Source organism: Pseudophryne corroboree, chromosome 2 (assembly GCF_028390025.1).
Source record: "Pseudophryne corroboree isolate aPseCor3 chromosome 2, aPseCor3.hap2, whole genome shotgun sequence".
In the NCBI taxonomy this organism is placed as follows: Eukaryota; Metazoa; Chordata; class Amphibia; order Anura; family Myobatrachidae; genus Pseudophryne; species Pseudophryne corroboree.
In genome coordinates, this window is record NC_086445.1 from 362,355,522 (window position 1) to 362,376,688 (window position 21,167).

The window sequence follows — 21,167 nt, forward strand, 5'->3', positions numbered from 1 at the left end:
GTGTTTTTGCGGACGCAAATGCGAAAACACATACAGTAGGTCTGGAAACTAATCCCGGATCCAATGTGTTTTTCGAGCAAAAACAGGATTGACTTTTGCAAGTAAAAAGGACTTTAATTGAATTGCCTGAAAAAAATTGGGGAAAAATAGCAGTAAAGCCAATTTTCTTAAAATGTATAGTGCACAATTGAAATCCTCCTATGGGGTATAATAAATTGAAGTCGGATCCTCTCCGATGGAGAGGATCCGACACGGCACTATTCATTTTCATTGAATAAGTCGAATGCATATTCGACCTAAAAACTGTTGAAAAAGTGCAGTTTTAAAATACTGTTTACCTTATTTCTGTGGAGTATCTTCCTATACATATTTCATAAAATATTTCATACAATATTCTGATTGTATATTAATAAGTTGAACCTGTGTGAGAAAACTCCACCTACAGTACTCCTACACTTCTGTATCATGTAAGAGCTGTGATTATTCAGCTGTTCAATACAGAGCGCAGTTGGATGTAAGAAAAGGAAACTTTGCATCCATGTTGTTAGTTGTACTTCCTCTGAAAGCAGAAGTTCCCCATGAACGAACAATGCAGTCATGTCTTTCCTTATACGCAATCCAAGATTAAAGGAAGTAGGAGCCAAAATAAATGATTGTCCTGTTGTAATTTTTGGACTGCATTATTTCACCCATTACCCCAATTCTTAAATGTTTTTAATTAATACAGATACTTTTTCCCCAAAATGTCATTATATATGTCACAAAATCATGAATTACATTCTTGCGAAAAGTAACATTATTTTATAGCAACTTCATGCTTTCAAAGTAATTTTTTGTTGTTGCCTGGGCAGCAGGGCTGGGGAGCCACACACTAAACCATCCACTCTGACTACTCTTTTTTACTACAGTCTGACTCCTCTGTAATTGTGTCTGACTCTACAACTGCGACTCCACAGCCCTGCTGGACAAGATATGTTCTTGTCAGGATATACTGTATTAGTATGTTTTATTATGTGTTCTGGAGCTTTCAATCCAACAGTCCTGAGTTGAAAAACATTTGCTTACAATTTCACAGATGAAAAAATGCGTTTGCTAAATAACTGCAATCACATGCCTATGTAAATTTGCAGGAATCAAAAGTTGCATGCAAGGTTGTCTTAACAGCATTGTAGGTCCTGGGCAAAGCAATGCGCTGGGACCCCTACCCACCTATTCATGGGAATATATAAAAAAAATCATAACTTGCTCCTCCTGCAGTGGCACAACTTTCACTGTCTGGCTGCAGGCTGGGAAGCTGGTAGAATGCTGCCTGGCTTCTCTTTTTGTGTGTAATTCCCAATTAGAGCAGCCGGGCTACATTCTCTACTTCCCTCCCAAGAAGCTACAGTGGCACCAGTCCAGGTGGCAGATGCCCATAGTCCCAGCCTGCCCCTGCTTGAAGGCCCCTATAATTATGTAGCCCTGGGTATCTGCCCAGTTAAGATGGCCCTGGATGCATGCAGGTCTGCTACAGCTTCACTGGTGGATCAGCCAATAAGAAGCATCCAGCTAATGATTGGAAAAAGCATTCGCAAGTGCCGCCGTAGTTCGGGAAAACGGGTGCATCTTGCCCTCATTTTCCAAGAGTGACGAGGCCATGTATTGCGTCGTGGACGCAGTTTCATCAGCCTCACAAGGCCAACTACAACAGCAAGTCTGAGTAAGCTCAGGCTTTCTCAGCCTTCCGTCGCAGATGAACATGACTGACTGATGGTTGCGAAGTTCATCTCAAATGCAATCGCATCGCAAATGCAAGAAGGAGGTGCTATGCATCTGCTCCTTCATTTGCATTGCTAAGGATTACAATCACAAAGCTGCTGCAAACAGCTATGCAATTGCAATCCTTAGTGAATTAGGCCCAAAGTCCCATGTAATCACTATCAGCATGTATTTGCACCAGCCTTCTGACACCCTCAATTCATACACCTACTGTTAGGTGTATATACACCTCTGTGTCGGTCTGCATCTATTCTGTATACACAAACATACTCTTACTGTACTGGGCCTAGACTAGACCGCCCCTTACCACCCCTATTCTGCCACTCTATTTGCAAGCAGGCACAAGTATTAGATTCAAGTGAATTTGCACTAGAGCATATGAATGCAACCTGTTTTCTGGGCATCTGCAGAACCAATGTGGCTATTTTACGCTATACAAACTGGTGTTAGTCCAGCTCAGCATCAGCCCCAAAGTATACCTCTCACCTTTTAACAATTGTGATACGGGACCTTCGTGCCAAGAAAGGGGGTGGGGCATGGCCTCGTGTGGGCAGGAGTGCCTCACGATACGTCCAACAGTTTCATCATTTTGGGGCATGACCAGCGGTCCCGGAGCAGCAGGGCAGCCCAGCCCCCAGGTTCACTCTAATGCACTGGTTAGATGCAGTGAGCATGCACACAGCATCTATCCAGATATCACCCGCTGCTTTGCTGTGCAGTGGTGTTCACAGACTCCCTAACGTCCCCCCCTCCCCCTGTGCACACGGGGGATACTGCGTCCCGCAGGAGGAACAGCGGGACAGTGTCCAAATAGTGGGACTGTCCCGCCGCAATCACAATAATGAAAATGAATTACATATAATACTGGGTATAATAACATAGTACGTACCTTCTTCACCTGCACTAGTCCATAGGACATGTTAAGAACGTGTGAAGACAGCACGGTACATGTATAAAGATATTGTAAGTGTATAATTCTTGGTTTGATATATCCCATTTTATTTTACATAGTAAAAAAATAAATAAAACCTGAGTTGTATGCAGTATTTCTACAGTATACTACAAGCAACTTCAGAACCTACTGTCCCAGAAACTTCCTAAAAAGTAAATATGTCACATCAAAGGCCTGTTCTGATCTTATTCGGTAACCCGCTATGCTTGCATGTGCCCTTGATCAATGAGAACTACAACTAGTTATGTTGAAAGAAATCTTATTGAAATTGGCAGAATGATTAAATGATGGACTGTTGCAATGTAGATTTACCACTCTGCTTTTTTCAAAGGGAAATAAATGAGTGCTGTAGTGTTTTTATTTTTATATCTGTAAGGGTTTTGTTTTCATTCTGCATCATAGACCAGGAAAGATCAAGGTTTTCTTATGGTTTATTATCTAGTTGAAAAGTTTGTGACCTTCTGGAAGCCTAAATCACAATTCACAATCACAAGTTTTCATTCTGTGTGAGGAATTTCAATGAGCTGCAACAAGTGAAGATAGGAAAACTGGAAACTTGACTGATATGAAAAGTGTCACAGAGGTTCTGCACTGTGTAAAAGGCTATGATTTTACAATTATCTTAGAGGTGGTATTATTCAATAACTATCTATTCTACTGTATACAATAAGTTAATGTTGGTCACATGAGCACTCCATTGGGAAACATCTGCAATGCTTGAAATTAATTTGGTGGGGATGGACCATATGTACAGCATGCAGACAGATTTTAAACATTTTTACGTTTGTAATACATAAATGATGAAGTAAAATAACACATAACATAACTGAGGTATAAAACAACAGAACATGTAAATGTGTATATTTTGATGGGGTGGCTTTTAATGATGGCTTCATCCAGGGACTGATTGGGATGGCAAACCGGCCTGGGAAATTTCGGAAGCAGCCCTAGATGTGTGTGAGTGGGGGTGACAGAGGGGGGGGGAGTCTGCAGAGAGGTGGTCTGATGGCCAGAGGCATCGGAAGGGGGGGGGGCAAGGGGGCAGCATGCCCTCCAAAAACATGTAAGAGGCGCAGGCAGTGGGGAGGGGGAGCACTTACCTCCGGATCGCCGCTGGGACTCCTACTTTAAAAAGTCTGCCGCCAGCGCTGCAGTGTGCTGCCCCCTGTACTGTGCTAGCCGGTTCTTCACTGGTGCATTTCTGTGAGGAAGTGGGGATGTCCCAGCAGGCCCAACATGGCCACGCCTCCTCCCAGTAATGCATCCCTAGAGCGAAGAGCCGGCCAGGACACAGGAAATGGGGCAGCACGCTGCGGCGCCAGTGGCATTCTTTTAAAAGTAGGAGTAAATGAGGGGGGATGGCGAATCAGGAGGGGGGGGAAGCGCCAAAATTTATTTTTTTACTATGCCCCCCCCCCAACCACAAACCATTCCGGTACCCCTGCTGATGGCATATCTAGATGGGTCTGATGGTATATAAAGGGCCTCCTGATAGTCTGATAGCATATAAGAAAGTGTAAAACAGGAGGGGGCAGAGACTTCACCCCTGGCTTTCAGTTTTTGGAGCTTGGCCGGTTCTAATGGGCACCTTATAATAAATGGGCTTATTACATAAAACTACACATGTGTAACGGGCTCATTAGTGATGATGAATGGGTCCTTTTTTGAGTAGCAGACCTCTCCAATTAACTGATATATTAGGCTAAGAGCGAGCCAAACCAACAGGTCTGTTTTGTTATGGGCTCATTCACACACAGTAATAATGAATTAGCAGGCTTTCACCATGTATTATCTAATGTTTCCTATGCACTTTTTGGGGGTCATTCCGAGTTGATCGCTCGCTAGCAGTTTTTAGCAGCCGTGCAAACGCTATGCCGCCTCCCACTGGGAGTGTACTTTAGCTTAGCAGAAGTGCGTACGTTTTTTTTGTGTAGTTTCAGAGTAGCTCAAAACCTACTCAGTGCTTGCGTCAGACTGTTCAGTTCCTGTTTTGACATCACAAACCCGCCCAGTGTTCGCCCAGCTACGCCTGCGTTTTTACTGGCACGCCTGCGTTTTTTCCGAATACTCCCTGAAAACGGTCAGCTGACACCCAGAAACGCCCCTTCATGTCAATCACTCTGCGGCCACCAGTGCGACTGAAATGCTTCGCTAGACCCTGTGCAAAACTGCATCGTTCATTGTGGCCGAACGACGCGCGTGCGCATTGCTCCGCATAAGCATGCGCAGAAGTGCCATTTTTAGCCTGATCGCTGCGCTGCGAACAAATGCAGCTAGCGAACAACTCGGAATGACCACCTTTATGCGTTGTGCTGCTACCAACATAATCTATAGTGCTGGTTGCGTACTTTAACGCGTGAGACATTGGTTATGCTGCAGTCTAAAATGCTGGTGATAACACAGGGGCGAATGTGTGTAGTTAGCAGTGATCTCCAGAGAAGATGTAACATAAAGTAGCACATTGGATGCATAAACAGTACACATTGCATTGATATCGCATACTTGCTTATTCTCCCAGAATTTTTGGGGAGTTCTCTTATATCTGGGGAATTTAGCCAGGCTCCAGGATCCCACCTACTTCCTATCAGATCTCAATTATGTGATTTGCAGAAAATCGTGTAATCATGCTCCCAGCCTCCGCAGCACAATGCTAAAAATCATGTTATTATACAGCAGGGGACATTTCCGCAAACACACTATAGTCTGTGACCTACCGAGAGCTCCTTCCTCCAGTATCTCCCTTAGCGGTCAAAGAAGCATTAAGTATGGGGTTATTTAATAGCCATACTACATAAAGCCTATGTGATTAATAGTAGTCAACGTTTCAGTGTCTTCTATTATGATGCCATTTTCATCAGGACATAAAAAGCATCAACATTTAACTTATATAACAGAAACATCCAATGAACAAACGCCAGTTCCCTGGGCGAGACTGCACACTTAGCCAGAAGCGCTTAACAGGTGATGTCATCAAGCCTGGCACACCACACCTGACTCATCACACCTTCACCATGGCAACAAACAGCTTTGCACAAAAATGCAAAGTACTACACGTAAGCAAAATGTCCCTCTGAGGGCGGCATGTGACCCGGCCCAGCGGGGACTGGCCCATGTTACTGCTGGCCCAAGCCGCTTCAGCACCACATAACTAAAATATTACTTCTCCTTTTCCACTGTGGCCCACCGATACCCAGATAAACACATGGCCGGCCACAGTATCTCATTTCTTTATAAAACCCCAATGGATTACGTTGGATTACGAGAAGATAAATATTCTAGGGCTTCCACTGCACTTCAGAAAATTTAGGGGGTCAAATGGAGCTATAAACAATATTAAAACAAAATATGGAAGACAAAATTTGTACTTTATGAAGGTGGAACATTATTATGTAGTTCAGAACTTTTTTTTGGGCTGTTTTGGAGAGTTTCCAAAACAGCAGCTTGATAAATCTTGGGCTTTCTATTCCTTACCGGGGTAAAACCCAGTTGGTCATGTGTAGTTTGGAGTTTTGAAAAGTGGTCCTTTTGAGGCGGTTTTGTCTTTCAGAAAAAAAGGTAAAATAAATACAGTTTTGACAAATGTAAAGTTCTCCCCAAATCTTTTTTTTTGTGAGTGCATATTTAGGTGTACTGTAAAAAATTCTTGTTCACATGTTAGGTTGCTTCTATCTAATTAGTATGGTAATTGATATTCACTGCACAAAAGTCTTGCAGATGCAAATTACTTTATAGCTTGTTACAAGGTCACTTGGTTGTTTATAGAAAGTCCCAGAGGTTGTTTTATTCCACATAATGTAAAGCTTAACCTGGAAAAGGAAATGCTATGCTTGCCAGTGGCAACATTCAGGCACATGTTTCTCATCACTGTCGTTCATCCGGTGCTCAGCACCATGACACAAACAACTAGCAAAGTCAGCTGTATAAGGTAAAGTTTAAGTATACTGTATACAAAGCTTGACATCAATTCACGCACACAAACTCTCTATTTTATATATTATATAGTATTTATTATATACAGATTGAGTCTCCCATATCCAAAATTCCGAAATATGGAATTTTGAGAGCAAAGCTGGGATAGTGACACCTTTGATTTCTGGTGGCTTAATGTACACAAACTTTGTTTCTCTAACGTCCTAGTGGATGCTGGGAACTCCGAAAGGACCATGGGGAATAGCGGGCTCCGAAGGAGGCTGGGCACTCTAGAAAGATTTAGGACTACCTGGTGTGCACTGGCTCCTCCCACTATGACCCTCCTCCAAGCCTCAGTTAGATTTTGTGCCCGGCCGAGGTTGGATGCACACTAGGGGCTCTCCTGAGCTCTTAGAAGAAAGATAGTCTTAGGTTTATTATTTTCAGTGAGACCTGCTGGCAACAGGCTCACTGCAGCGAGGGACTAAGGGGAGAAGAAGCGAACTCGCCTGCTTGCAGCCGGATTGGGCTTCTTAGGCTACTGGACACCATTAGCTCCAGAGGGATCGACCGCAGGCCCAGCCTTGATGTTCGGTCCCGGAGCCGCGCCGCCGTCCCCTTTACAGAGCCAGAAGCAAGAAGATGGTCCGGAAAATCGGCGGCATGAAGACATCAGACATCAGTCTTCACCAAGGTAGCGCACAGCACTGCAGCTGTGCGCCATTGCTCCTCTCACACTTCACACTCCGGTCACTGAGGGTGCAGGGCGCTGGGGGGGGGCGCCCTGAGGCAGCAATAAAAACACCTTGGCTGGCAAAAATACCTCAATATATAGCCCCAGGGGCTATATATGAGGTAAATACCCCTGCCAGAATCCAGAAAAAAGCGGGAGAATAGGCCGTGGAAAAGGGGCGGAGCTATCTCCCTCAGCACACTGGGCGCCATTTTTCCCTCACAGTTCCGCTGGAAGGAAGCTCCCTGGCTCTCCCCTGCAGACTACTCTACAGAAAAGGGTAAAAAAGAGAGAGGGGGGGCATTTAATTTGGCGCAGTATATAGTTTATATTAAAAAGCAGCTATAAGGGACATAACTCAGTTAGTCCCTGCCTTATATAGCGCTCTGGTGTGTGCTGGCATACTCTCACTCTGTCCCCCCAAAGGGCTTTTGTGGGTCCTGTCCTCTATATTGAGCATTCCCTGTGTGTGTGGAGTGTGTCGGTACGGCTGTGTCGACATGTTTGATGAGGATAATGAGGTGGAGGCGGAGCAGATGCCTTTAGAAGGGATGTCACCCCCTGGGGGGCAGACACCTGAGTGGATGTGCTTATGGAAAGAAATGAGTGCACGTATAGACTCATTACATAAGAAATTTGACGACATGCCGACTGCGGGACAGCCGAGTTCTCAGCTCGTGCCTGTCCAGGTGTCTCAAAAGTCATCAGGGGCTCTGAAACGCCCGCTATCTCAGATGGCACAAGTAGATGTCGACACGGATACTGACACCAGTGTCGACGACGAGGAGTCAAATTTAATGCCCATGAAGGCCATTCACTGCATGATTGAGGCAATGAAAGAGGTGTTAAATATCTCTGATTTACATCCAGGTACCACAAAAAAGGGTATTATGTTTGGGGAGAAAAAACTACCTGTAGTTTTTCCCCCGTCAGATGAATTAAATGAAGTGTGTGAAGAAGCGTGGGCTTCCCCTGATAAGAAATTGGTAATTCCTAAGAAGGTACTAATGGCGTTCCCTTTCCCGCCAGAGGATAGGTTACGTTGGGAAACACCTCCTAGAGTGGATAAAGCGCTCACACGTTTGTCTAAAAAGGTGGCACTACCGTCTCAGGATACGGCCGCCCTTAAGGAACCTGCTGATAGAAAGCAGGAGGCGATCCTGAAGTCTGTATATACACACTCAGACATTATACTTAGACCAGCTATTGCGTCAGCATGGATGTGCAGTGCTGCCGCTGCGTGGTCCGATAAACTGTCAGAAAATATTGACACACTAGACAGAGACACGATTCTGCTAACAATTGACCATATCAAAGTCTTATATATGAGAGATGCACAGAGGGAAGTCTGCCGGCTGGCATCTAAAATAAGTGCATTGTCCATCTCTGCTAGGAGATGCTTATGGACTCGCCAGTGGACTGGAGATGCAGATTCCAAAAGGCACATGGAAGTTTTGCCTTATAAGGGGGAGGAATTATTTGGGGATGGTCTCTCCGACCTAGTTTCCACAGCAACATCTGGGAAGTCAGCATTTTTACCCCATGTCCCCTCACAGCCTAAGAAGGCGCCATTTTATCAGGTTCAGTCCTTTCGGACCCAGAAAAACAAGCGGGGAAAAGGAGGGTCTTTTCTCTCTAGAGGCAGAGGTAGGGGAAAAAGGCTGCAACAAACAGCAGGTTCCCAGGAGCAAAAGTCCTCCCCCGCTTCCTCTTCCAAGTCCGCAGCATGACGGTGGGGCTCCACAGGCGGAGCCAGGTACGGTGGGTGCCCGCCTCATGAAATTCAGCGATCAGTGGGCTCGCTCACAGGTGGATCCCTGGATCCTTCAAATAGTATCTCAGGGGTACAAGCTGGAATTCGAGGCGGCTCCACCCCACCGGTTCCTAAAATCTGCCTTGCCGATTGCTCCCTCAGACAGGGAGGCGGTGCTAGCAGCGATTCACAAGCTGTATTCCCAGCAGGTGATAATCAAGGTACCCCTACTTCAACAAGGCCGGGGTTACTATTCCACACTATTTGTGGTGCCGAAACCGGACGGTTCGGTGAGACCCATTTTAAATGTGAAATCCTTGAACACATACATAAAAAAAATTCAAGTTCAAGATGGAATCGCTCAGGGCGGTTATTGCAAGCCTGGAGGAGGGGGATTACATGGTATCCCTGGACATCAAGGATGCTTACCTGCATGTCCCCATTTACCATCCTCACCAGGAGTACCTCATATTTGTGGTACAGGATTGCCATTACCAATTCCAGACGCTGCCGTTTGGACTCTCCACGGCACCGAGGGTATTTACCAAGGTGATGGCGGAAATGATGATACTCCTTCGAAAAGAGGGAGTTTTAATTATCCCATACTTGGACGATCTCCTAATAAAGGCACGATCCAAGGAACAGTTGTTAGTGGGAGTAGCACTATCTCAGGAAGTGCTGCGCCAGCACGGCTGGATTCTGAATATCCCAAAGTCACAGCTGGTCCCGACGACACGTCTAATGTTCCTGGGAATGATTCTGGACACAGTCCAGAAAAAAGTGTTTCTCCCGGAGGAGAAAGCCAGGGAGTTGTCTTCTCTAGTCAGAGACCTCCTAAAACCAAAACATCCCGGGAGTGGACAACTGGGAAGCAGACTTTCTCAGCAGGCACGACCTCCACCCGGGAGAGTGGGGACTTCATCCAGAAGTCTTCCAAATGATTGTAAATCAGTGGGGTCGTCCACAGGTGGACATGATGGCGTCCCGCCTAAACAAAAAACTAGAGAGGTATTGCGCCAGGTCAAGAGACCCTCAGGCGATAGCTGTGGACGCTCTAGTGACACCGTGGGTGTACCAGTCAGTTTATGTGTTCCCTCCTTGTCAGGTCCGGGTGTTTTTGTGAATCCGTTAACCTGGAACCAACCACAGGGGTAGGTGCTGGGGTATGAAGAAAACAGGGAGGACGAAGGAAGTTCCGTTTCATATATTTATTAAAGTAACAATTCAGTAAGGAGTTAAATGACTAGTTGTTAATCATCATTATACTGAAGTATTGCAGGAATGACAGAAATAATATGCAAGAGAAAACTCAGAAATAAATAAAAGAAATGTTCATGGAAACATATGCAAAAACAAGCTGAAGAATAAATGTTGAATTGTCCAAATATAAACAGGCTTTGATGCTGAACTGCAGATTGTGTTTAACTGGTTAATGCAGACATGGAGAATTAACTGTAAGAATTTGCAATGGAGTTTTAAGAGTTAACTGAGAGACTGTGAAGAATTATCCTTGTAATGACAACATAGAAAAAGTACTGAATTGGGTTACTTGCGGGTTCCGGAGATCACTGTGAAACTGTAGTAGATGGCGAGGTGATGAATGGGTTAAATGCAGAGTTGAACAAACGAACAGCTGAGGGAATTGGAATCCTCCAGACTTTGTATGATAGGCAGACAGACAAGGTAACCTCATGCAGGACACTGGGAATCCAAGTGTTTCCAATAGGTGTGCAATTGACTGATAGCACAATGGAGAGCCGGTAGATCTCTGGCAGTGAAGGCTGCAAAACGGACCTCTGGGAACGGAGGCGATATCTGGACCACGGGAATCACACAGGAATGCACGGAGAGAGTTCAGAGCTAGAGCACAGCTTTGATACAACAAAGCACTGGCCCAGAGTGACATAATCCCAGCCTACTTAAAGGCAGCACAAGCACGGGATTGGCTTACACCTGCCCACAGGTGTTTTCACAAGTGCTCAGTATTAGCTATTTGGTCTCCAACATGGCCACCTCCTATACAGCAGACACACCGCAGTGCCTTAGGCCATTTGGTCCCCGCACTCACAGTTCCCAGACTCTGCATTACCTGTGCCATTGATCACGCCGTGTCCCCACACGGGCGCACAGCACCGCGAGCAACCGCACTGGCAACGGATGAACCCCAGAACCCGCAAAGGTGAGAGACCGGTTCGTGACAGTACCCCCTCTTCTACGGGTGGTCTCCGAACACCTTTGAACCTTGTCAGGATTTTTGAAGAAGTATTTCTGTACCAGTCTTAGAGCATGAACATCTTCAGAGAAAACCCAGGATCTCTCCTCCGGGCCGTAACCCTTCCAGTCGACCAGAAACTGTAAACGTCCATATCGGGAACGTGAGTCCACAATCTCTTTAACTTCAAATTCCTCATTCTGCAAAGAGTGAACTTTAGGAGATTTGGACTGGGTAGTACGGAACTTATTGAGAATCAAAGGCTTCAATAAAGATGTATGAAAGGCGTTAGGAATTCTCAAAGACGGTGGCAGCTTGACTTTGTATGACACAGGGTTGAGTACCTTTACAATGGGAAATGGACCAATAAACCTGGGAGCAAATTTCTTAGAAGGAACTTTGAACTTGAGATTGCGCGTAGAAATCCAAACTTGGTCTCCCACTTTGTAATTCGGTACAGCTTTACGTTTTTTATCTGCAAAAGATTTATAACGAGCGGAAGTTTTGACCAAGGACTTACGTACACAACTCCAGATGCTAGATAGACGTTGAAGCTCTTGATCTGCCGCTGGGACCTCTAGGGCTGGTAATGGATGAAACTCTGGCACACGAGGATGAAAGCCGAAGTTAATATAAAAGGGCGTAGATTCTGAAGATGAATGGAAGAGATTATTATGAGCAAATTCTGCCAATGGAAGGTAGTCAACCCAGTCATCCTGTGAGGACGATATATATAGCCGGAGAAATGTTTCAAGGTCTTGGTTGACTCTCTCAGTTTGTCCATCTGTCTGAGGATGATATGCAGAAGAAAAGTTCAACTTGACATTTAAAGATGAACAAAGCGACCTCCAAAACTTGGCCACAAACTGTGTTCCCCGATCAGAAACAATTTCTCGAGGAAGGCCATGCAACTTGAAGATTTCAGAGATGAACAATCTGGCTAGTAAAGGGGCTGATGGTAACCCAGTTAATGGAATGAAATGTGCCATTTTCGAAAATCGATCCACTATCACCCAAATGGTATTTCGCCCTTTTGATGGAGGTAGATCGGTCACGAAATCCATTGAGATATGAGTCCATGGTTGTTTGGGTATGGATAGTGGATGTAACAAACCTGGTGGAGAACTTCTTGGACTCTTATGTTGGGCACATTTAGGACATGCTGCTATAAACTCTTGGACATCGGCTTTGAGACGTGGCCACCAATAAGACTGTTGAATAAACTTGAGAGTCTTTAGAACCCCAGGATGACCCATGAAGGAAGAGGAGTGAGCCCAGGTAAGCAGCCGTTTTCGAAGACTTGTGGCGACAAAGGTCTTGCCAGGCGGAGGAACTGGAGAGGTTCGAGTCATTAAAAAGGACCTAGGATTCACAATGGCTTGATTCGTGGTAGCATCATTTAATTCAGAAGAAGCAAAGGACCGGGAAAGGGCATCTGCCTTTTTGTTCTGAGACCCTGGACGATAGGTGAGTTTGAAATCAAATCGTGAGAAGAAAAGCGCCCATCGGGCTTGTCGTGGATTCAAACACTGAGCTGACTGCAGATACAGAAGATTCTTATGATCAGTATAAACTGTAATGCGATGTTGAGCTCCTTCTAGAAGGTATCTCCACTCCTCAAATGCCAACTTGATGGCAAGTAACTCTTGCTCACCGATTGCATAATTACGTTCTGCCGGGAGGAACTTACGGGAGAAATATCCGCAGGGATGGACCTTTTTATCTTCAAAGACTTGTGACAACACAGCTCCTACTGCTTCTGTAGATGCATCCACCTCGAGTAGAAAGGGACGATTCAGATCAGGCTGTCGAAGAATGGGGGCTGACACAAAGGCTTGCTTTAAATCAGAGAAGGCTTTGATTGCTTCTGAAGACCAGTTCGTAGGATTTGCTCCCTTACGAGTTAGGGCTGTGATGGGAGCAGCTAACGTAGAATAATTCTTAATGAATCTCCTATAGAAATTAGCAAAGCCGAGAAATCGCTGAATCCCCTTGAGAGTTGTAGGAGTGGACCAATCTCGGATAGCTTGTACCTTACCGGGATCCATACATAGCTCTGATCCAGAAATGATGTAACCAAGGAACGGTATGGAAGATACTTCAAAAGTGCACTTCTCTAACTTACAATAAAGTTGATTTTTCCTCAGACGTGTCAGTACCTCTTTAACTTGGTGACGGTGAGACTTTATATCCCTAGAGAATATTAGGATATCATCCAGGTACACTACTAGACACTTGTAGAGAAGATCACGAAAAAGTTCATTCACATAGCTTTGAAAAACTGCAGGTGCATTACAAAGACCGAAAGGCATTACAAGGTATTCGTAATGCCCATCCCGGGTATTAAAAGCAGTCTTCCACTCGTCCCCTTCTCGGATGCGGATTAAATTGTAGGCCCCTCGGAGATCCAGTTTTGTAAACACAGTAGCTCCTTTTACCCGGTCAAATAATTCTGGAATTAAGGGTAATGGATACTTGTTTTTCACAGTGATCTCATTGAGTCCACGGTAATCTATGCATGGTCGTAACCCACCGTCCTTCTTCTTAACGAAAAAGAATCCGGCTCCTGCAGGTGAAGAAGATGGTCTGATAAATCCTTTGGTTAGATTTTCTTGTATATAATCAGACATAGCTTGCGTCTCTGGGATGGATAGCGGATAAATTCGTCCCCTAGGAGGTGTTTTACCCGGAACCAGGACAATTGGGCAGTCCCATTCGCGATGAGGAGGTAGAGAGTCTGCTGCTTGTTTACTGAAAACATCCGCAAAGGATTGATACACCGGAGGTAGGTCGGGAAGGCTGATTGACCGGAGAGGTACAATTGAGGCTAAACAGTTCTTGGTACAAGATTTACCCCATGAAAGGACTTCCATGGTTTGCCAATTAAGTTGAGGGTTATGTTTCTGCAGCCAAGGTAAACCAAGTATCACATCTTGAGAGGCTTTGGGAATCACGTAGAAGGAGAGGTATTCGGAATGGAGCACACCAACTTTCATCTTGAGACATACGGTTCGATGAGTAATTATACCATCTGGAATTCGACTTCCATCCACTGCTGTAACGGCAACTGCTGCTTCCAGAGGCATGGTTTGAACTTTAGACCGCATGACAAAGGCTGAGGAGATGAAGTTCTCGGCTGCCCCAGAATCTAGGAGAGCTGAAACTTTCACTGTAGAACTTGGCACTTCTAATTGAATAGACAAGGTCGGCTCTTTCCCAGAACGTGATTCTAGAGTAACTCCTAGCTTAACCTCTCTTGAATAAGCTAGGAGCGAGAGTTTCCCGGTCGGAGTTTGCAGAATTTAACTAAGTGTTCAGAGGACCCACAGTACATGCAGAGGTTACCCTGTCGACGACGAAGTCGTTCCTCTTCTGTGAGGCGAGAGCGCCCAATCTGCATAGGTTCGTCTGTCGTTACCGGAGACTGTGATGAAGAATCTTGTCGAGGCCTAGGATGATAACGTGGACTGGATCGCTCTGCCCTGGATTTCTCTAAACATCGCTCCCTGTAGCGTAGGTCAAGTTTGTTACAGAGAGAAATCAATTCATCCAGTTTAGTTGGCACATCCCGGATAGTTAAATCGTCCTTGATTCTCTCAGAAAGTCCATTCCAAAACGCGGCGATCAGGGCCTCCTCATTCCAGTTTAACTCTGAAGACAACGTGCGAAACTGAACAATATATTGATTGACAGGACGTAAACCTTGACGTAGACGGAGAATCTCCAAAGATGCTGAGGTGGTCCTGCCGGGTTCGTCAAAGATTCTCCGGAAAGAAGATACAAACTCTTTGTAATTAGAGAGGATAGGATCACCTCTCTCCCATAATGGTGATGCCCACTCCAGAGCCTGACCGGAGAGGAGGGCAATAATATATGCGACCTTAGAACGAGCTGATGGGAAACTGGCGGACATCAGTTCGAACTGGATCTCGCATTGATTCAGGAATCCCCTGCAAAGTTTTGGAGTTCCGTCAAACTTACTCGGAGAGGGTAACTGCAAGCGGGACGTAGGCAGCATCACAGGAGAAGCTGTAGTGGTAACTGGGACAACCGGAGTTGGAATCTGGACTTGAGACGTTTTAATTGCTGTATGAAGAGTCTCTAAACGGTCTGCCATAGTTTGCATAAACTGCACTATTTGTGTCTGTATAGACTCCTGGTTTTCCAGACGGGAAAGGATATTTGACGTAGCACCGCCTCCTGCGAATTGGTCACTTGACGGATCCATGTGGCCAGTGCTTACTGTCAGGTCCGGGTGTTTTTGTGAATCCGTTAACCTGGAACCAACCACAGGGGTAGGTGCTGGGGTATGAAGAAAACAGGGAGGACGAAGGAAGTTCCGTTTCATATATTTATTAAAGTAACAATTCAGTAAGGAGTTAAATGACTAGTTGTTAATCATCATTATACTGAAGTATTGCAGGAATGACAGAAATAATATGCAAGAGAAAACTCAGAAATAAATAAAAGAAATGTTCATGGAAACATATGCAAAAACAAGCTGAAGAATAAATGTTGAATTGTCCAAATATAAACAGGCTTTGATGCTGAACTGCAGATTGTGTTTAACTGGTTAATGCAGACATGGAGAATTAACTGTAAGAATTTGCAATGGAGTTTTAAGAGTTAACTGAGAGACTGTGAAGAATTATCCTTGTAATGACAACATAGAAAAAGTACTGAATTGGGTTACTTGCGGGTTCCGGAGATCACTGTGAAACTGTAGTAGATGGCGAGGTGATGAATGGGTTAAATGCAGAGTTGAACAAACGAACAGCTGAGGGAATTGGAATCCTCCAGACTTTGTATGATAGGCAGACAGACAAGGTAACCTCATGCAGGACACTGGGAATCCAAGTGTTTCCAATAGGTGTGCAATTGACTGATAGCACAATGGAGAGCCGGTAGATCTCTGGCAGTGAAGGCTGCAAAACGGACCTCTGGGAACGGAGGCGATATCTGGACCACGGGAATCACACAGGAATGCACGGAGAGAGTTCAGAGCTAGAGCACAGCTTTGATACAACAAAGCACTGGCCCAGAGTGACATAATCCCAGCCTACTTAAAGGCAGCACAAGCACGGGATTGGCTTACACCTGCCCACAGGTGTTTTCACAAGTGCTCAGTATTAGCTATTTGGTCTCCAACATGGCCACCTCCTATACAGCAGACACACCGCAGTGCCTTAGGCCATTTGGTCCCCGCACTCACAGTTCCCAGACTCTGCATTACCTGTGCCATTGATCACGCCGTGTCCCCACACGGGCGCACAGCACCGCGAGCAACCGCACTGGCAACGGATGAACCCCAGAACCCGCAAAGGTGAGAGACCGGTTCGTGACACTCCTCTACCTCTCATACCAAAGGTATTGAGAATAATAAGAAAGCGAGGTGTAAACACAATTCTCGTGGTTCCGGATTGGCCAAGAGGAGCGTGGTACCCGGAACTTCAAGAGATGATCTCAGAGGACCCGTGGTCTCTGCCGCTCAGACAAGACCTGCTACAGCAGGGGCCCTGTCTGTTCGTTTGACGGCATGGCGGTTGAACGCCGGATCCTGAAGGAAAAGGGCATTCCGGAGGAAGTCATTCCTACGCTTATTAAAGCTAGAAAAGAGGTTACAGCAAATCATTATCACCGCATATGGCGGAAGTATGTTGCATGGTGTGAGGCCGAAAAGGCCCCAACAGAGGAATTTCAACTAGGTCGATTTCTGCATTTCCTGCAAGCAGGAGTTAATATGGGCCTAAAACTAGGCTCCATTAAAGTACAGATCTCGGCTCTGTCGATTTTCTTTCAAAAAGAACTAGCTTCAGTACCTGAAGTTCAGACATTTGTGAAAGGAGTGCTGCATATTCAGCCCCCATTTGTGCCTCCTGTGGCACCTTGGGATCTCAACGTGATGTTGAGTTTCTTAAAATCACATTGGTTTGAGCCACTAAAAACCGTGGATCTGAAATATCTCACGTGGAAAGTGGTCATGTTATTGGCTTTGGCTTCAGCCAGGCGTGTGTCAGAATTGGCGGCTTTATCATGTAAAAGCCCTTATCTGATTTTCCATATGGATAGGGCAGAATTGAGGACTCGTCCCCAATTTCTCCCATAGGTGGTGTCAGCGTTTCACCTGAACCAGCCTATTGTGGTGCCTGCGGCTACTAGGGACTTGGAGGACTCCAAGTTGCTAGACGTTGTCAGGGCCCTGAAAATATATGTTTCCAGGACGGCTGGAGTCAGAAAATCTGACACGCTGTTTATCCTGTATGCGCCCAACAAGCTGGGTGCTCCTGCTTCTAAGCAGACTATTGCTCGCTGGATTGTAGTACAATTCAGCTTGCTCATTCTGTGGCAGGCCTGCCACAGCCAAAATCTGTAAATGCCCATTCCACTAGGAAGGTGGGCTCATCTTGGGCGGCTGCCCGAGGGGTCTCGGCTTTACAACTTTGCCGAGCAGCTACTTGGTCAGGGGCAAACACGTTTGCAAAATTCTACAAATTTGATACCCTGGCTGAGGAGGACCTGGAGTTCTCTCATTCGGTGCTGCAGAGTGATCCGCACTCTCCCGCCCGTTTGGGAGCTTTGGTATAATCCCCATGGTCCTTTCGGAGTTCCCAGCATCCACTAGGACGTTAGAGAAAATAAGAATTTACTCACCGGTAATTCTATTTCTCGTAGTCCGTAGTGGATGCTGGGCGCCCATCCCAAGTGCGGTTTATCTGCAATACTTGTACATAGTTATTGTTAACTAAATTGGGTTATTGTTGAGCCATCTGTTGAGAGGCTCAGTTGTTTTATACTGTTAACTGGGATTCATATCACGAGTTGTACGGTGTGATTGGTGTGGCTGGTATGAGTCTTACCCGGGATTCAAAATCCTTCCTTATTGTGTACGCTCGTCCGGGCACAGTGTCCTAACTGAGGCTTGGAGGAGGGTCATAGTGGGAGGAGCCAGTGCACACCAGGTAGTCCTAAATATTTCTAGAGTGCCCAGCCTCCTTCGGAGCCCGCTATTCCCCATGGTCCTTTCGGAGTTCCCAGCATCCACTACGGACTACGAGAAATAGAATTACCGGTGAGTAAATTCTTATTCTAATGCGCACAATTATTAAAACCTTCTGGCTGTGTATAAAGTGTATATGAAACAAATGAATTTTGCGTATGTACACAAACTTTGAATATATATATATATATATATATACTTATGAACAAAAGGAATCAAAGTCCCGTTGTGATCAATGTTTCAACGCTTAATTTGTGCGTTTTCATCAGGATGAATGAAAACGCACTAATAAAGCGTTGAAACGTTGATCACAATGGGACTCCATACAATAGGACCCTGCCGGACTCTGTAGTTTTTTTCAGCAGGGCACCAAGACGCAGTTGCTGAGAGACGGCTCTACCAAACTATATATATATATATATATATATATATATATATATATATATATATATATATATAAAATATTAAATATATTGCATAAAATGACCTTCAAACTATGGGCCTAATTCAGACCTGTTCGCTCGTTAGGTGTTTTTTGCAGTCCTCTGTTCGCATAGTCACCGCCCATTAGGGGAGTGTATTTTCGCTTAGCAAGTGTGCGAACGCATGTGTAGCAGAGCTATACAAACAGATTTTGTGCAGTCTCTGAGTAGCCCAGGACTTACTCAGCCGCTGCGATCACATCAGCCTGTCCGGGACTGGAAATGCCTGCATTTTTCCAACCACTCCCAGAAAACGGTCAGTTGACACCCACAAGTGTATTCTTCCTGTCAATCTCCTTGTGAACGCCCGTGCTTAAGGATTCTTCGCACAAACCCATCACTGAACGGCGATCTACTTTGTACCTGTACGATACGCCTGCGCATTGCGGTGCATAATCATGCGCAGTTCAGACCTGATCGCAGGCTGTACGAAAACACAGCCTTGCGATCAGATGTGAATTAGTCTCAATATGCATAAGGTGTTTATGAAACATAACTGCATAATGTGCTCAGACTTGGGTCCCATCCCCAAGATATCTCATTAAGGTATGCACATATTAAAACCTATGGACAATTCCTCTGATATCCAAAATACTACTGCTCCCATGCATGTTGGGTATGGGAGACACAACCTGTATGATTGTGTATATGTATATATATATATATATATATATATATATATACACTGCTCAAAAAGATAAAGGGGACACTAAAATAACACATCCTAGATCTGAATGAATGAAATATTCTTATTAAATACTTTTTGTTCTTTACATAGTTGAATGTGCTGACAACAAAATCACACAAAAATTAGCAATGGAAATCAAATTTATTAACCCATGGAGGTCTGGATTTGGAGTCACACTCAAAATTAAAGTGGAAAAACACACTACAGGCTGATCCAACTTTGATGTAATGTCCTTAAAACAAGTCAAAATGAGGCCCAGTAGTGTGTGTGGCCTCCACGTGCCTGTATGACCTCCCTACAACCCCTGGGTATGCTCCTGATGAGGTGGCGGATGGTCTCCTGAGGGATCTCCTACTAGACCTGGACTAAAGCATCCGCCAACATTCAACTATGTAAAGAACAAAGTATTTAATAAGAATATTTCATTCATTCAGATCTAGGATGTGTTATTTTAGTGTTCCCTTTATTTTTTTGAGCAGTGTATATATATATATATATATATATATATATATAATCCACTGTGGTGACCGGCACTCACTCCAATAAGCACAGCGCCCCGGTGCCCTCCAAAGTGTAGATGCAGAGAAACTAAGGACACTGGCAGCACTCAAAGGCTCTAAGCAGTTATACAAACAACCACTGCGGACACAGCGTGTGTTCTAACGTTTCAGAATTTAATTCCTTTTTTAAAGAACAAAGATGAACAAGTGTTACTCACCTAAATAGCACCCTCCACCAGTGAAGAGACACCCACTGCCGCAGCGTTGTCCCGCCAGGATTCACGCACTGACATCATCAGAGCTGCGCCCGATCCCGGCCAGTGCGTCTGACCATCCCCCAGTTGCCATGACGACAAAGGGCAACACCTAACAAACAAAAAATGAAAATAAAAATAGAGAAGTGTGAATAGAGACTGAGCGGGGCAATTAGAAAACAGTCCAGAGAGATACAATTACATGTAGACATATATTCAAATAGGATACAAAATGGGCATTACATAAATACAATAGGGGAATGTCATAGAAGAGAGTCAATCCACCATAGAGTCAATCCACCATAGAAATACTATGTGATAAGACTCACTACGAGCATAGAACTACTGAGAGAGAAACTGATAGATAAAGAAACTAAAGGAAACATTTCAAGGATAGGTACTCATTGAGACCAAAGGGATGGATGGTATTAAGGTTAAAAATCCGTCTTGCTTCTGTCTTCAGAAGCAATTTGTCCCAGTCTCCTCCACAGATAGACTGGGAGGCCTGATCGATCATCTTATAGCGGAGTGTGGCCAGGGAATGTTTCTGATCTCTGAAGTGCCTGGCTACAGGCTAATCACAAGGCTTACCCTCTAACGCATAACGAATTGCACAACGTTGTGCCACCATCCCGTTAATTAAATTCCAATACGTTAGAATGCACGTTGTGTCTGCAGTGGTTGTTTGCATAACTGCTTAGACCCTTTAAGTGCCACCAGTCTCCTTGTTTTCTCTCTCTCTCTCTCTCTCTCTCTATACATACAGTATATATATATATAAATATATATATAAATATATCACCAAGTGCGCTAGTATATACAATACTGAATTCGCTTCAGGACAGAAGATGTGGATCAATTGAAAGTACCAAGGATCTTTGATGGTTGAATGGAATCAGGACACCTGAAATGGACCCTCTCACCAAAAA

The 21,167-nt window shown here is 44.9% G+C and overlaps 2 protein-coding genes across 2 annotated transcripts in view; one reads left to right on the forward strand and one right to left on the reverse strand.

Annotated features, from left to right (window-relative positions):
* Window positions 1-21,167, reverse strand: part of COL4A2 (collagen type IV alpha 2 chain) — a 711,921-nt gene that overhangs the window by 432,740 nt on the left and 258,014 nt on the right. The window contains exon 2 of the mRNA XM_063953175.1: window positions 20,203-20,350. The gene's annotated coding sequence lies outside the window, so the exon portion shown is untranslated. The remainder of the gene's footprint in view (window positions 1-20,202; window positions 20,351-21,167) is intronic.
* Window positions 1-21,167, forward strand: part of COL4A1 (collagen type IV alpha 1 chain) — a 262,582-nt gene that overhangs the window by 13,493 nt on the left and 227,922 nt on the right. The window lies entirely within an intron of this gene.